Source organism: Balaenoptera borealis (assembly GCF_965194805.1).
Source record: "Balaenoptera borealis genome assembly, chromosome: 11".
Lineage (NCBI taxonomy): Eukaryota > Metazoa > Chordata > Mammalia > Artiodactyla > Balaenopteridae > Balaenoptera > Balaenoptera borealis.
Window position 1 is genome coordinate 33,556,051 of NC_138868.1, and position 17,537 is coordinate 33,573,587.

Here is a 17,537-nt window from a genome sequence, read left to right on the forward strand (position 1 = left end):
ATCAGTCAATAACTATAGTAATTACAGTGAAATTTGACCAGACTTGTTATCTATTACAATGAAGGAAAGACTTATCTCATGATCATACATATATATGTACATTTTTTTTTTCCATTTTTCTCATATGGACTTTGCAAGATAATAAGACAGGTATTGTAATTCTAATTTTGCCTATATAAAAGACTGAGCTCAGAAAAATTAAGTTACTACCCTAAGATCCTACTTAAGGAATGAATGAACAAGTAGTGTGTATATTTGTGTGTGTGTGTATTTATATATATTATAGCAAGTGTGCACGTGTGGGGGAAGAATGTAGACAAGGAAACAGTTGTCAGTGCAGCATAGAACTATACCTGATAGGGAAAGGTTAAAAATGATTAATTGGTACACACAGGTGATTAGAGATTAGAATCACGAATCCAGGGAAGAATTCCTGGTAAAAGTAATATAAAATATACGCATTTTGAAAGATAAATAGAATTTAGCTATATGAAAGGGGGAGAGCATGTGTTAATACTAATGAAAATGAGCTTACTGAATTAAAAAATAAGTGCATAAATGTCAGAAGGTTTGGAGTAGAAAATGGGGGTAGAGAGATTTGCTGCTGAAATGGGGATGTGGAGAGCATGAGCAAAAGTATGCAAAACTCTTAAATGATGGTTAGGAGTGTGGGCATTGTTCAGAAAACAAGGGGAAGACATGGAAGCAACCTAAATGTCCATCAACAGAGGGCTGGATAAAGAAGATGTGGTACATATATACAATGGAACATTACTCAGCCATTAAAAAGAATGAAATAATGCCATTTGCAGCAACTTGGACGGACCTAGAGATTGTCATACTGAGTGAAGTAAGTCAGACAGAGAAAGAGGGGTATCGTATGATATGCCTTATATACAGAATCTAAAAAGAAATGATACAAACGAACTTATTTACAAAACAGAAACAGACTCACAGACTTAGAGAACGAACTCATGGTTACCAGGGGGGAAGGGTGGGGGGAAGGGATAGTTAGGGAGTTTGGAATCGACATGTACACACTGCTGTATTTAAAATGGATAACCAACAAGGGCCTACTGTATAGCACAGGGAACTCTGCTCAATGTTATGTGGCAGCCTGGATGGGAGGGGAGTTTGGGGGAGAATGGATACATGTATATGTATGGCTGAGTTGCTTTGCTGTGCGCATGAAACTATCACAACATTGTTAATTGGCTATACACCAATATAAAATAAAAAGTTAAAAAAAATATGACACAAATGAACTTATCTATAAAAAAAAAAAAAAAAAAAAAAAGGAATCAAGGGGAAGTAATTGAAGGGTTTTAAGCAGGGAGTGACATGGTCAGTTTCATGTTTTGGAAAGATTTCCCTGGCTAAAAACTGGGAAATGCACTGGAGGATGGAAAAATCTGGAGAAAATGAGACTGTTAAGGAAGTTACCACTGCAGTAAGCCACAGAAAAGACTGTGGTGGCCTAAATTAGTTTAGAAGCAGTAGAGACAGGGAAGCTTGGCTTGATTTCAGCAAAACATACAAAACTGAATCAATAATGTACAATTAAAATTTTTTATTTTGTATGTGTGTGTGTGTGTGTTATAGGGAAAGAGTGGGAAGGAGTTAGTTATTAATGTTGCCATGTCTCTGGTTTAGGCAACAGTTAAACACAGCCCTTCACTGAGAGAGAATCCATTGTATGAACAGTTTTTTAGTCAAAGTTGGGTTGACAAGTTCAACATTAAATTTGTAGGAAAATAGCTCAAATTCTCTCGTCTTTAGTTTCTTTGTAAAATGCAATGCTACACGACCTCACACAGATTATGTGTTAGCTGCAGCAACTTATGTAAGTCTTTGAACCCACAGTAGATAATTCATTTTTAAAAGTATAAAATATTTATGACTGAGAAATTTGATGAATTTACAGTCTTTCTGCAGAATTATAAAGTAACTGGGTCTACCAATGGCCTTAGTCATGATTAATAAATGCACACCATCTGCAATAGGTTTCTATTACAATTTTTTGCCTTTTCTCATTTTTTAAATGCAGGTTTCTAACACTTTTCACATTCCTCTTGTTTGAAGGAAATTGGAATGCTCCACTGCAAGAACCTCAATATTTCTCCCTGGCCTTGAGATTTTCACTGATGAACAGTAATCAGCCAGTAATAAGATAGTTATTAATACCCCAGGTTTCCTTTCAGACTTACTAGCAAAGTCAAATAATGAACAGCAAGGCACATCGTCATCTACTTCTAATTATACAACCTTACTTCATGACATGATTTTTTTTCCTGAATATTTGTGACAATAAACACATCTCTAAAATTATCTTAAGTGACCATAATAAATCAGTGTTAGATTACAAGCATTGACAATGTATTATATGCAAGATGGTCTAACATATATTCATTCACTCATCTAATCTTCAGAACAACTCTATGAGATAAGCACTAGTATTAATAAACACTAGTATTAATTCCATTTTACCACTGAAGAATTGAGTCATAGGAATAATAATTTCCAAGAACATATCAAGGAAGTGTATCAGTCAGTCTCCAGTGTCCACTGTCTTTGCCATTATACTGTTAAGAACATACTGATTGGCTAGGAGTTCTTTATAGATAAAAGTTCACCGTGACCATCACAGAACTTATTCTGTGTGATTTCTTCCATCACTGTTGCATATATAAGTTTTCAGTATTTGGATTTATTTGCCATTTATTTGCCTTGTGTTACTTCTGTCTGTAAAAGAAAGCCTTTTCTGTCTTCACTCTAAGGTGAAGATTTAATGGTTAGAGCATTCTTACTGCAATAGTTTTTTGAATAAATGATTTCCTTAAGTCCAGATTGTTTTTATTTGCTAGCACATTGTGAAGTACTTAATAAATGTAGGTTGGCTGAGTGAATTCTCACTTCTAGCTTTTGATGGAATTCTTACATCAGCCTGGGGTGCATTTACCTACTCTTTGTTTGACAATCTAGATAGAAAAATTGCCATATCTTACTTCCTCCATGAAATCTCCTCCTAGAACTATATAGTTCCTTTTCTGAATTTGCAGGTCATTTATTCTGTCCATTTCTTCATTTTATAATTAATTGTTAGAGTTAGTATTTTTTAATGAGTTATTGTACAACAGCTTTTATAGAATAAGATGTGCTTGGAACCATGTATCTCTTCCCTTTTTTTTCTAAAACTTATTATTTAATTTCATGTTTAAACTGTCCTGGATTGGGCCAGTGAAAACCTCTACAAACTAGCTCTCATATCCTGTGACTTGTCCCCATCATTTGGAACTTTTCCTTATTCTTTTCGTTCCTTTGATGACCTGCCATAACCAATATTTCTGGATGTTTATTCCAAATGCAAATACAATGAAATCAATGACACTTATCATGGAGTAGTCTTTTAATGTTTCAACATCATTTTAAGTGTTTTTTAGTTTTTGTTTTAAATGAAAAAATCCTACAAGAGTTTTTTTAATACCTCCAGATTTAAACCTCATAAAATTCAAAGCTCTGGATTAGTGTTATGAGATCTCAAGAAACTTTGCTTTTCCCCCAAAAAAGAACAACAACAACAATAACTGCAGAAATATAAACCTCCATTCAAACTGTCTGCAGCATTTCTGCCTATATATAAAGAATCATTTATTATGGCGGCCAAAACTGTAGTTTCATGGTATTTATTCTTAAAAAAATAATATCTAATATTTACTATGCACAAGTATATGTCAGACATGTGGCAGATATTTCACACATATCATTAATTCTCATAATCATCCTGAAATGTAAGTGACATTATACATCCATTTTACAAGCAAGAAAGAAGAGACGCAGAGTAATTTCTCCAAGGTCACACAGATAGTATATCATGTAGGTAGTCTTCAACTCTAGATATATTTGATGACAAAATATTGCATTATGTAGTCTCATTATAATAAATGAACCCAGCAAATATTTTCTTGGTTCCTTCTACATGTAGGAATCTTTGAAAAAATTATCAACATTAGCAATACATCATCCCTAATCCAGTGGCTTGCAATATATAGCTAAAATAGAACACATATGGAAATGAGGATAACATATGGCAAAATGTGATAGGACTAAGTCATTAGGAGAGATCAACTTCAGGTTAAACAACCATGGAAAATTTCATGGAAGAAAAGATATTTGTGTTGGGGTTTGAATGATGCATAGGATTATTAAATGCAGTAAATGGAAAAGATATTCTGAGCAGAAGAACAATATGAGTGATGACAATGCAAATGAGAAAGTGCTGAGTGCATATAAATTGTAAATCAGAAAGTAATATAGTCTAAATTGCATATAGGGTACTTACTGGGCTATTGGGTAAAACCTGAAAAAGTTGGTAAGATTCAAATTATCAAAACCCTTGAATGCCATGTTCAGGAGTTTTGAATGCTTTCTATAGGAAATTTACTGCTTTGTGAAACACTAAGGAAAATATATTTAGGAATATATATAGTCAGATTTCCAACTCAAAAATATATCAAAAAGAAGAAATATTTAAATTATCCTCCCCCCACAACAGCTGTCAAAGCTATTCCAAAGTGTAGATTCTTATTTATTCATAGTCAAAAAGACTGAATAAGAGTGACTTTTACTTGGCTTGGTCAGGATATTAAATTGGCGACCACAGGGAATTATATCCTGGGAAACATTTGCAATGCTTTCCTTCAAGAAATTCAAGAGAGCTGTAGAATTCCTCTGAATCTTGGCTCAAAGGCCACAGATTATTTTGCTAAGAGGCATCTGTGTTATCTGAAGCCATTCTTTTCCTTTTCTTTGTATCAGACCCAACATTCAATGTGACAACCAGTGTATTTGCAGAGTCTTTTTCTTTCAAGGTCTGCCAATGTAAACTAAGAGAATAACCCAAGCCCACTGTGGATGTGTGGCAGAATTCATTCTGTGTCCCTATGTACAGAAGTCTAGAAATCCATTTTAGGAAAGGAGGGTCTCTCATACAAATATAGTCAAAGATGGAAGTATCACAAGCCTTTTTGGCAAGATTACTTGAAACTAAAAATATTCAGCTCTTCTCCCACTAATCCTACAGCTGGGAATCTATTTATCCAGCCCTTAAGAGCATAAATTTAAAGCAGCATTAATCATAGATAAATATTTGGAAATAAAATGAGACCTGAATAAACTGTTACATACACTGGCAAAGATGCTCTCCTGACCAAACTTCACTCAGATTCCTCTGAGCCCTCTTCCCAGCTAAGGAAGTTTGGCATCCATCCTTGTCAGGCCTACATCAGCCAGTTGTAGCAAGAATCTTGCTAAATCAGTTTAGCCAGAACCCACCCCCCTCAATATCTCATCATCTTTGATATCAGATGAAGTTCCTTATCCTCCGCTATTGCCCAGGTGATATCTGACAACTTTGACCTGCTTTCAGCAAGAATCCTGTCGCCTTGGGTTAGCCAGAATCCTCCCTTACCCCTGATGTTTCCTCTTAGTAATTTACCGTCTACTTACTCCCATAGCTGTAAATCCCTACCTGTCGAAGCTGTATTCAGGATTGAGCACTGTTCTATACTGAGATCTATTTTTCCCCAATTGCAATAATCCCTGAAAAAAATCTGTTTTTCTCTCTTAACTAGTGTCCAGTCTGGGTTTTCTCTGACAACATGACATTATTTTAAGATTCAATTATACAACAATTAGAGCTATGCCAGATGACTTGAAAGGGTTTTCATGAAACACTTTTGAGTAATAAAAGAAAGAATGTAGAGTATGATGCATTTATATATTTGTATATAACACTAGCCATGATAATGCCCTGTGAATATATTTGTGCCGGCATATGGCTACATAAAATTATAGTTTAAGGTCAGAAATTTGAAATGGAATGGGTTAACACAGGCAGAGGAGGGTTGCAGATAGAGGGAATTTAGGAGATGAAAGACAAGCAAAAAGGAAAAAGGAAAAAAATAGACTGTGCTGCCTTTATATAAAATTATGTGTATATGCATATGTATATAACAAAATCAAGTTAAAGGTTTTAATTAAGAAATTTTTAAAATCACTGAATTTTTATAAATAAACACACCAAAGAAGACATATGACTTTGATATGTCCATCCTCACAACCATCGCTCACAGCTAAGTAGGCATTGTATGAATCTTTTGATATCTATTCTTACAAAAGAAACTCCTTACTAGAGCAATACTTTCCAGATTAAAGACATGGGAGATACAAAAAAGATATAAAGAGTAGAAAAATGTCACTGTCATGATGCATGTTTTAGCATATTCATTAGTTATGAAATTTGAAAATCAAAATTTGAGTTCCAGATTTTGTCACTAACATCAAGAAAATCACTGTAACTCTCTAGGTCTCAGTTTCCACATCTGTGACATAAATAGATTAATTTAAATTTCACAAATTGATAAAAATTTATGAAAATACCATTAATTTTATAGTGTAAGGGCAAATGGAAATTTAAAATAAGAGGCTTAATTTTTCCTGTTGAAATAAGAAAAAGACATTTTTCTTCCCTCTCAGAGCATTTACTTTGGAAAACTCAAGTTCTTTCTCCGTCTGTTTGAAATATATGTAAATCTTCATTAAAGTTATAATAATCCACTAGCCATCTTTAAGACCCCAAAATGTCCTTCTCAATTGACCTGGGAACTATTTCTTTGAAATATAATCATCAAGAAAGATAGCATCCCTATCTTCCAGTTTCTGTGAGAGAGTAGGAACCAAACTTTAGTAGGCACCTTCCCTTAAGTTACAAACTACTTCCTGTCATAGAGTTGTGATAAGTTTATTTTTCCTTTGGATGAAGCCAATTAGGTAATGAAGATGAATATCCCAACTATCAAGTGAATTTAGGATGAGCAATGTGTGACCAATAGTACTATTGAATCCTCTTATTTGAGAACTAATTATTGTTTATACTGAGAAAATGTAATAGGTTGTATCCGCTCAGCTACATAAGAAGATGAGAGTTCTTGCTCTCTTTGCAAACTTTTAGCAGATTGCCTGTGATGCACATCACATGCTTATTCAATAATAAAATGGTTTTCTTTCTCTTCTATCTTTGTGGAGATGTTTTCCGGCTTGGGAAGATATTTTAATTGTATTTTCCCCAAAGTAGTCAATTAACTTCTCTAAAAGAGGAGAGAGATCGGGAGAGAGAGAAATCAATAGTGCTAATAATTATGCATGTCATTTAGTTAGTATATGCCTTGAAAGAAGCATGAGATGAGAGGCGTTGTCTCTCATGATGTATGCGATGCTGGATGTGATTTTTTCAAAGAATCAACCTCTTCCCTTCCCAATGACAACACAGTCCTAAATATAAGACATTGAGTGCATCAGATGTTCCACCAAAGAAACAGCAATCTTTTTCAATGGTGAGAAAAAGGAAAAATATATATATTTCTATTGGACTAACTGAGAAAAGTGTATTATCTGTATGGAATATTCAGGAAAATTTAAGAGTAACTTTGCCTTACGTCCTGACTTTAGAATTTGAATGCTTATCTCCACTGTGATAGCTCACAAGCAGTGTTTCTTAAACTTTTGTGGGTTTGTCAGCCTCTGATATTCCTACAAAAATATGAAAACTCTCCCTAGAAAAATTTCCACACACTTATAAACTGACAAAATTTTACGTAAAATTTCAAAAGGCACATGAACTCCTCGTAGGAAAAGAACACTCTGATGCCACTGCAGACTTCTGTTCATAAGCCACAGTCTCCTTATAAAGAACCCCTGCTCTAAAAGTAGAGAGTCATTTGGGATTTTTAGTTACTTTGTTTTTCAAAATCATCTCCAGATATAAAGTGATTCTTGGAGTCAGTGGTGACTTAAGCTGAACAGGGGCAAAAAGTTTACAAAATATTTTACCAGTGGTAGGTTCAGAAAGAAACGCTCATCTCTGCAGAGAGTTTAGAAGTTTGTGATGTGCAGGGAGAGTTTATCCAAGGAGAAGAGATATTGGTCCCATTTTGCCCTAGATTGTTTATTTATTTATTTATTTTTATTTTTAAAATTTATTTTATTTTTGGCTGCATTGGGTGTTCATTGTTGTGCACGGGGTTTCTATAGTTGTGGCGAGTGGGGTCTTCCCTTCGTTGCAGTGCATGGGCTTCTCATTGCGGTGGCTTCTCTTGTTGTGGAGCACGGGCTCTAGGTGCGTGGGCTTCAGTAGTTGTGGCACATGGGCTCAGTAGTTGCGGCTCGAGGGCTTTAGAGCACAGGCTCAGTAGTTGTGGCACACGGGCTTAGCTGCTCCGTGGCACGTGGGATCTCCCAGACCAGGGCTCGAACACGTGTCCCCTGCATTGGCAGGCAGATTCTTAACCACTGCGTCACCAGGGAAGTCCCTCAGATTGTTTAAATGGTCACACAGAGGAAAGGTTTCACTTACTGCTGCTCCCACTTGAATGTAATGGATGCTGCTTAATGACCATGGTGACAGAAGTTAACTATCTAGCCAGTTAGAAAAAAATATATCACTAGATTTTTAAGTATAGTTGGAATTCTAGCTTGTTCTTGAAAGGTATGGAGCCATTTTAGTTGACCCTGCCCCCCTCAATAAATATCAGCATTACTTCTTCATTCAAGCTAATTAAAACACACTTACTGTGTTTTCTTGTTTTTTGCTTTTTTTTTTTTAACAAGTTTGTGAGCTATGTCTGAAAATCAGAAATGTCTAAAACATAGTTATTGTCTTAATGGAGTTCTTAGTCTAAAACACATAATCGCAATAATATGAGATAAATTTATGCTAAAGAGATTTATTAAGTTCAGTGGTAGTGAGAGGTCGGGTTGTATTCTTAATGGATAATTCAAGTAGTAGAAATCCTTTGTGATTAAGACAATCCATACCAGAGAAAGGATGGCTACTTTAAAAGTAGTAGAAGTTGTCAGAAGGGCTTTCTATAGCATTGGCATGGAATGTGAGACTATTAATCACAGAGAAAAAAGCCCTGTCAATACACGATCAATGTGTTAGGTTTTTATTAACTTCTTGTATCTACACAGAAACTTCACTAGGAGTAGAGGAATCCATGGCTTTGCATTCTGTTTGATGCAGGAAATGAATCTTCTGCTTGGTGTCTGTGACTGATAGGAATAACATTGATTTTGCAAGCCTCATATGCTAAGTGGTTTCAGATCCTGCTATCGTGCAAGTTGTATCTGGTCAGAGAGAGACTCTAAAGCAAGAGGGAAAAAAAAGCTATAAGGTTTGCATGATATCTCTGATTGTGCAGAGGGAAAACTCCAAAGGCATCTCTAGAATAATAAAACCACCACCATTCATTTATATCAGTTTTTTTTCCCGTCAAGACTTCAGAGTGATTCAGAAATCCCACCCCGCTGATTATCTCTTTCACTCTAGAAGACAGTGGTAGAGGCCTATTAAAATGTTAAATGGATCAATCCCAGTGAATGATAATCATTGTTAACTTGGGGCCAAAGAAAACCCTCTCGCCAGAGGAGTGAATTTCTGTTACTACTTCCAGAGGTAGGACTGAATCCTGGCTCATGTTTACGTAAACTTTTCATGTTCTAAGGATCTGATAAACCAGTGGCTGAGAGAGGCAAACACTACAGCAGGTATTTAATCCATGAGCATCTCTCCATATAATCACTGCTGGTGAACAAGGAAAGACCATCGAACTAAATTCTCCCAATAATACCTAGTTCCTCCCTTCTGACTGCTTTTGAGGCTCACAGATAAAAGTATGGCTACACTTGCAGAAAGAATGAAGGTGCAAAGGAAGGCAGTGTGCATGCTTATTTGTCAGTAATCAGCTGTACCCAATATTTACTATTCTTTTAAGATTTTTTTGATGTGGACCATTTTTAAAATCTTTATTGAATTTGTTACAATATTGTTTCTGTTTTATGTTTTTTTGGTGTTTTGGCCGCAAGGTATGTGGGATCCCAGGCTCCCAACCAGGGATCAAACCCACACCCCCTGCATTGGAAGGCGAAGTCCCAACCACTGGACTGCCAGGGAAGCCCCCCAATATCTACTATTTAGTGGGACCCCATCAGCAAAGTAGGATTCTACCTAGAAAGAGTATTCTTAAGGATTACTAGGAAATTTGAAATAGAATCCTTTATTCACCACTTAAGGCATAATTTTGTACTAAATATGAACAGGCATATGATAAAAATGTAGACACATCTGACAAAAGTATGTTTACCTCTCTCTTCAGCTTCATCTCCCCAAAAGTTTCCTTCCTTATGCTCTATATTTCAGTCAAAATATGTTTTGCTCCATTTCTTGAATACTCTGTACTCTTTTATAACACTGTGTCTCTGTATATGTTATCCTCTTCTCCCAGAATATTATTTAGATTAATTCTAACCAGACAAACTCCTTTTTTTATCCTTCTAGAATGTGCTAGACATAGTTGTTTGCCTCGACATAAATTCCTTCTCCCTTCTCATACTGGCAGAGCCTACCCACATTAGAGGTTGCAAACACCACATATATACTTTCTCAGCCTCCACTGCAACAGGGACAGCTATGTCATGTGACAGATCTAGACAATGAGAGCTAGGAAGAAGTCTCTGGGGTCTTCAGAAATTTTTTTCTTATCTATCACAAATAGAGATAAAAAGGAAATATTTTACAGTCTTGGCAATCTTTTGCTTCCCCTTCCCTTTTCCTACTTCTAGAGATGTGACAATAATTTTGGGAACATGACACATCATTCCTAAAGATAGATGAGAGGGTAGCTTGCTGGAGATGGGTAATTCGACATGTAAAAATAGAACTGGTACTTAATGACATACTTGGGCTGCAGGACCAGTTGTAGAAGCTCCAACATGCAGGTTTCTTGGTTTGGGGCTGCATGACTCTAATCTCTGTTCCATCTTCACTTGATTTTCTTCCTTTTGTGTCTGAGTCTCAAATCTCCCTCTATCTTTCTTTTACAGGGACCAAATCCAGGATGAACTCATATCAAGATCCTTAACCTAATTAAATCTGTAAAGAGTCTTCTTCCAAATAAATTCATATTCACAAGTTCCGGAGCTTAGGACATTGATATATCTTTTTAGTGCCAAGATTCAATGTACTACAGAGAGAGAGAGAGAGAGAGAAGATAGATTTAAGAATTGCAAGTGATTCACAAAAAAACAGCATATCGTCTTTAATCTGGACTCCTGGTTACTCATGTAGTTGAGATTTCTCATGTGCTATTGGCCATATGTGTGTGTGTGTGTGTGTGTTTTCAATAAATCAGCCATTCAGGAATTTTGACTACTTCTTCTATTGCTGATTCAGTGTTTTATAATTATTTGTTATGAGAAAAAAGTCAATTTGTCTGATGCCTTAACTAAACGTTAAATCACATCTTCTTTATACTCCCCTTCCTGTTCTCTCTTATTCAAGTATGTACAATGTTTCTGTACATTCTGTTAAAAATGGGCTAGAAGCTGGAAATTTAAAAATAAATAAGAAACATGTGAATAAATATACTCTATTACAGCCCCTTCTGGTATATTTAACACATTCATATGATAAAAGGTCTGTGGAAGACCAAGGAAAGGCTGTTACTTAGGTGGTTCTGTAAGAAAGTGTTTTCCCTTTGCACTGCACTCTCTATGCCTAGTAGAGTCCTCCGCCAATAAATAATCTACCAACTGAAGATGAATTAGGCAAAAGCTAAACGACCTACTTTTCAAGGCCATGTTTGCAATGGTGACATCCAAAAAGAATGTGTGAGAAGTGTTGCAGGGTCGGGGGAAGATAGGAGATGTAATATGTAACAATTTAATCCAGTTTGAAAATAGATATAAGTCATGATAACACTCAGAAAAGTTTTAATTGTTCATCTAACAACATTTGACAGCTGGTAAGCTCTTCTGTATTTTCCATTTGGTATTTTTTCATTGGGGTATAATTGACATGTAAGATTATATTAATTTCAGGTGTTTAACATAATGTTTCAATATTTGTACGTATTGGGAGAAGAGGAGAGGACAGGAGAGGAGAGGAGATAAGAGAAGAGAAGAGAAAAGAGAAGAGATAATTAGTGAAGAGATTTAAGAGAGAGAGAATTTATTCAGCAAATGGTGGGAAACCAGGAACTAAGGAAAATAAACTTGGTATATGGCAAATACCTAGTATCAGGCTGAAAGAGAGACTTTCAAAAATAAGACTGGCTTATACATTGTTAACAGTTGCACTGACTTCTGAGCTGTGCCTAGTGCCTCACCCCAACATTGTCCACAGTTTTCAGGATCCATTTAATAAGTTGTACTCTGTGAGGCATTGCCTAGAGGTGGAGTTGCCCTCTACACAAGGGTCACTACACACAAGAGATTAGAGAACTGAGAGAAAGCAACATATGGAGAGAACAGAGAAAAGGGCAGTGTGCAGTGTTTAGCGGAAACAAGGAATCTCAGCAAACAATTCTCAGAAAAGAGGAAGACCTCAGAGAGTCCTGGTGTTACTAAAGGGAGAGACACGTTGGATTTCCCTCTTCCTGTGGGATGGAATGGAGACTCAAAAATTTTAAAATACATATGAAAGAGAAGATCAGTCATCTTGGCAACTTCCATATAGCTGACATTTGTTATAATAAAATAAATAATATGCTCCCAACATTTGATAAATGTTATATATATATTTTATTCCTCACCTCACCTGGTCAAAATATTAGAAAAAGTGGTAATGATCATCTTCATCATCATCTTTTTCATGTGAGCAGATTATAAAACAGGACATACACTTCCAGGCAATTTTCTGTGCCTTCGAATATGACTATTGCTTCCTTCATCTGGGGAAGAAGTGTCAAGTATCAGTCACTGCACAGCTCACAGTAAAAGATTTTCCACTGCCCTAGGAGGTAGTCTCACCCTGGAGGTTACAAACCTTAGTTTAAGCTTTCACTCAGCACTTTCTAAAAAGGCAATCAGCAGCTTCAGGACACTTTTTCTTTTTCAGCATTATGAGCACACATTTCACATTTTTCATTGCTGGAATCGTGAGTGGCCAATTTGGCATATTTCCACAGTTGCATATGCCACTTTTTTTTAAAATTTTTATTTATTATTTATTTATTATTTTATTATTTTTGGCTGTGTTGGGTCTTCGTTTCTGTGCGAGGGCTTTCTCTAGTTGCGGCAAGCGGGGGCCACTCTTCATCGCGATGTGCGAGCCTCTCACTATCGCGGCCTCTCTTGTTGCGGAGCACAGGCTCCAGACGCGCAGGCTCAGTAGTTGTGGCTCACGGGCCCAGTTGCTCCGCGGCATGTGGGATCTTCCCAGACCAGGGCTCGAACCCGTGTCCCCTGCATTGGCAGGCAGATTCTCAACCACTGCACCACCAGGGAAGCCCAATATACCACTTTTATTTGAAATTATGGGCATGTCCATCAGAAATTATGAATCTATGTTTACACAGATTAAATTGACAGCCAAGCTTGAAAATGTAAAATGTCACTTTCTGATGGTCCAGGAGCTGTAGGAGATGCTTATTAATCAAGGTGAACAGCAGTGTCAGTGGACAACATCCCAATTGGTGGAGGCCATTTACAACATTGTTATTGCAAGTGTTCAGCTTCTTTCCCCAACTTTCTATTCTAAAGACTGGGCAATTTACATGTCATCTTGTTGTCACCAAGTTGCTACTGCAAATAGTTTTCACCTGGAACAGCTGTTTGTTGTTTGTTTTTTTATCAATATGTCTCAAAAAATGTACAGAGGAAAGTCTAATTTCAGTAGATATTGAAACCAAATCTTTAAATCCCCCGGCCTAAGATCTTAGAATACAATACTAGTTCTGTGATTTCGTAAACTTATAAATCGTCTGTTAGTCTTCACATCCAGATCAGTTTTATTTTCCGTAACATGATTAACAGGGTTGGAAAAAAATTAAAGGAAAGGGAAACAGGACTTTGAAATGCCCTGCCACATGCCCTCTTTCATATTTCCTTCTCTTTTGTTTCTGTCCACATCTCCTTCTCCTTTATGGTTTTTTAAAGAGGCAAGAACAACCCAAAATACAAAACTCTAAACTAGAACAAAACTTGTTGTAGAAAGGTAAGGTAAGGTTTTTGATCTTCACTTTTCTTAGTATTAGGGATCAGCTGCATGGTTTTATTTTATAGTTTATTTTAATAACAAGAAAACAGAAATGTCCTGCATATACAGTGAGAGCTTTCAGTTTATAGATCAAGTAAACATAAGTATATGAGTGTGTGTGCACGTATATATGTAGACAGACAGACATGACTGCTCATTCTAAAAATATGTGAGTCAAAGGCTCAAAATTTGATAATCAAATTTTGAGGATAATATATCTTATGCTTGAAGCTTTCTTTTCAGGTTAAAATATCTGTAGAGGTTCTGTGATTACAGATAAGTCACTTTAGTACTATATGTATTCCTTCATTGTCACTTTTAATATGATTTTTTTTTTCAGGAAGTTTAGAGAATTACATAATCCTTTTTGTCCTTTATTCATTTCAACATAAAAATAAATAGACTAAAATTTTGCATAATTGTGTTCCTTTAGAAATGTAGTTGTTTGAAATATTAGGGCATGTATGAATTTGAATATATGATTATGAAACAATAATTATAATAATATCACAGAGCACTTATTTTAAACTCCCTCCTATATACTCATTCAAATCACTGATGGATATTCCTGACTCTAACAAGGTAATATAAGTTCAAAGTACTTAATGCCATGACAAAAAAAAGTTAAAACAGGGTATTCATTCACAGTTTGGTTATTTTTTTTTCTTTTATATAGTGTGTGTAAGAAATTTTTCAAAATATATGTGGAAATAATAACTTGAATTATTTTTCTAACACATGAAAGAAAAACTAGAATCTAGGATAGAAATATTGTTAATTTGTAGAAAAGAGAAAATTGATCGATAATGCATTGACCTTGCTCAGTATTCATGGCAAGCAGGGGATAGTAATAATACTTTAAAGGACATTTGTGACAAGCCCCAAAGTGCTCCTGGATGTAAGGATCTGCCCTCCATTCATGAAAAGCAAATCACTTGCGGCGGCAGAGACCTATTCTGAGCAAACTGCACTAAGCAATATCTTCAAGGAGAGGAAAAAAAAGAATGACTCTTCAACTGAAATCACACCAGAAACTGCTTGGTGGACTGAATTAGTAGCTAGACTCCTGCTATTCTCCACCCATCCTGAGGGAAAGAAAAGCTATTCCACTTCTGCTAATTTACTTTACAAGTTAGTATGGACCCTAACTGTCTGGACCACGTAACGTGCCGTGATTTGACGCAACCAGGGCTCATCGGAGCACTTTGAGGTTCTAAGAGGCAAACTGCCGCAGGACAATTTTAATTCTGGAGAGACAAATCTTGCTCACAGTCATGAGAGGATTCTCTCCATTTGTGAGATGGGAGTGTGAGTCAATTTTTAAGATATCTAAGATATCTTAAACAATACCCAAATATCCAAATAATCGAGGACTAAGGACAGCAGTATCTGACATTTGATCTACACCACAATAACTGCATCACTAGAGGGAGGTTAACTATGCCTCTAATCTACTGAACTAGAAAACGATTTAATGTTCCAGGGGCATGTGCAGAATTGTGTGTGGGGAGAAGTAAAAAATATAGCAGGAGGATATTAAATGACAGAGCTATATAAAATCTAAATGGGTAGTTGAAACAGAAGCCTCAACAAGTCAATGACCAAGATTCTAAAGAAACTAAAAAAGATGATCCTGCTTTACATCTCAAATGAAAATTTAACTTGTATAAAACTTAACAAGTGACCTCTTCCAAGAAAATAAGCACTGGGACAACTCTCTGCAACTGGAGGATGAGAGAATATGGAGGCATCACTTAACTGCACTTGCATAGGGACCCTAGTGCTGTTTGACAAGTGTGTCTCTACTTCTCACTGTATCCTTAGAGTCTCCCCCCAAAAATTTTTTGTCAGTGATCATTTTGATTTTGAATCTCCTGAAATATTTCCCCTAAGCAATGACCCAGGTGATCAAACAGCCCTCTCACATAGAAAACATTTGGATAAGTAGGGCAAACATACACACAAACACACACACACACAGAGAAATAGAATTCACTAAATATGTCACATACTTGACAAAGGAATGTGAGAAATATGAAGTTGAAAGTGGTGTACTTCTTGCTTATTAGGAAATCTAACAATATCAGGAAAGACAAAATGAAAACCCATATGTAAAATAAAGGAAGTGATGACTCTTTAAGAGAGTCACATAAGGGTTCAAAATGGTAGAAACCATTCCCAAGCTGCAGAAATCAAGGAAGGCTGCATGGAGGTGACTTTTTAAGAACGACTATTGCCTTTGGTTAACCCTGAAACCAGGATCTGTGTGTAAACAGTTTGTGTGATCTTACGAAGCCTGAGCTGGGGAGCTAGAAAGTGAGATGGGTAGGGGGAAGAAACTAGTAGAGTTGACTTAAGGGACAGAATGGCACTGTGAGGAACTGGAGATCAAAACAGACCTTAGAAATAAAGAAAACACTTCATAGTTGTCTTCCCATAAGGGAAGGAAACCAGGTGTGATGGTTTATTTTATGTGTCAACTTGAGTGGGTCAGAGGGTGTCCAGATATTTGGTTAAACATTATTCTGGAAAAGCTCCTTGACATTGGTCTTGTCAATGATTTATTTGATATGACACCAAAAGCACAGGAAGCAAAGGCAAAAATAGACAAATGTGAGTGGTTACATCAAACTAAAATGTTTCTGTTCAGCAAAAAAAACAATCAGCAAAATGAAAACGCAATCTAAAAAATGGGAGAAAATATCTGCAAACCATATGTGTGATGAGGTTTAATATCCAAAATATATAAGGAACTCCTACAACTCAATAACAGAACAAAACACAAATAATGCAATTTAAAAATGTACAAAGCACCTGAAAAGCTATTTCTCCAAAGAAGACATACAAGTGGCCAACAGGTATATGAAAAGGTACTTGACATCACAAATCATCAGAGAAATACAAACCAAAACCATAATAAGATATCACCTCACACCTGTTAAATGGCTATCACCAAAAGACAATAAGTGTTAGTGAGAATTTAGAGAAAAAGGAACGTTTGAACATTGTTAGTGGGAATGTAAATTGCTACAGCCACTATAAAAAGAGTATGGAGTGTCCTCAAATATTAAAAATTGAATTACTATATGATATAGCAACTTTATTTCTGGGTATTTATTCAAAGGAATAAAGCAGTACCCTGAACAGATATCTGCATGCTCATTGCAGCATTATTCACAATAGCCAAGATATGGAAACAACCTAAGTATCCACCGACAGATGAAGGCATAAAGAAAATGTTGTATAGATATACAATGGAATATTATTCAGCCATAAAAAGAAAATCCTGCCACTTGTGACAACTTGGATGAACCTGGAAGTTATTATGCTAAGTGAAGTAAACCAGACACAGAAAGACAAATACTGCATGATCTCACTTGTATGTGGAATCTAAAATAGCCAAACTCATAGAATCAGAGATTAGAATGGTGGCTACCAGGAAATG

At 36.0% G+C, this 17,537-nt stretch overlaps 1 protein-coding gene across 3 annotated transcripts in view; it reads right to left on the reverse strand.

Moving 5' to 3' along the window:
- The window catches only part of LUZP2 (leucine zipper protein 2), a 911,611-nt gene that overhangs the window by 234,159 nt on the left and 659,915 nt on the right, over window positions 1–17,537 (reverse strand). The window lies entirely within an intron of this gene.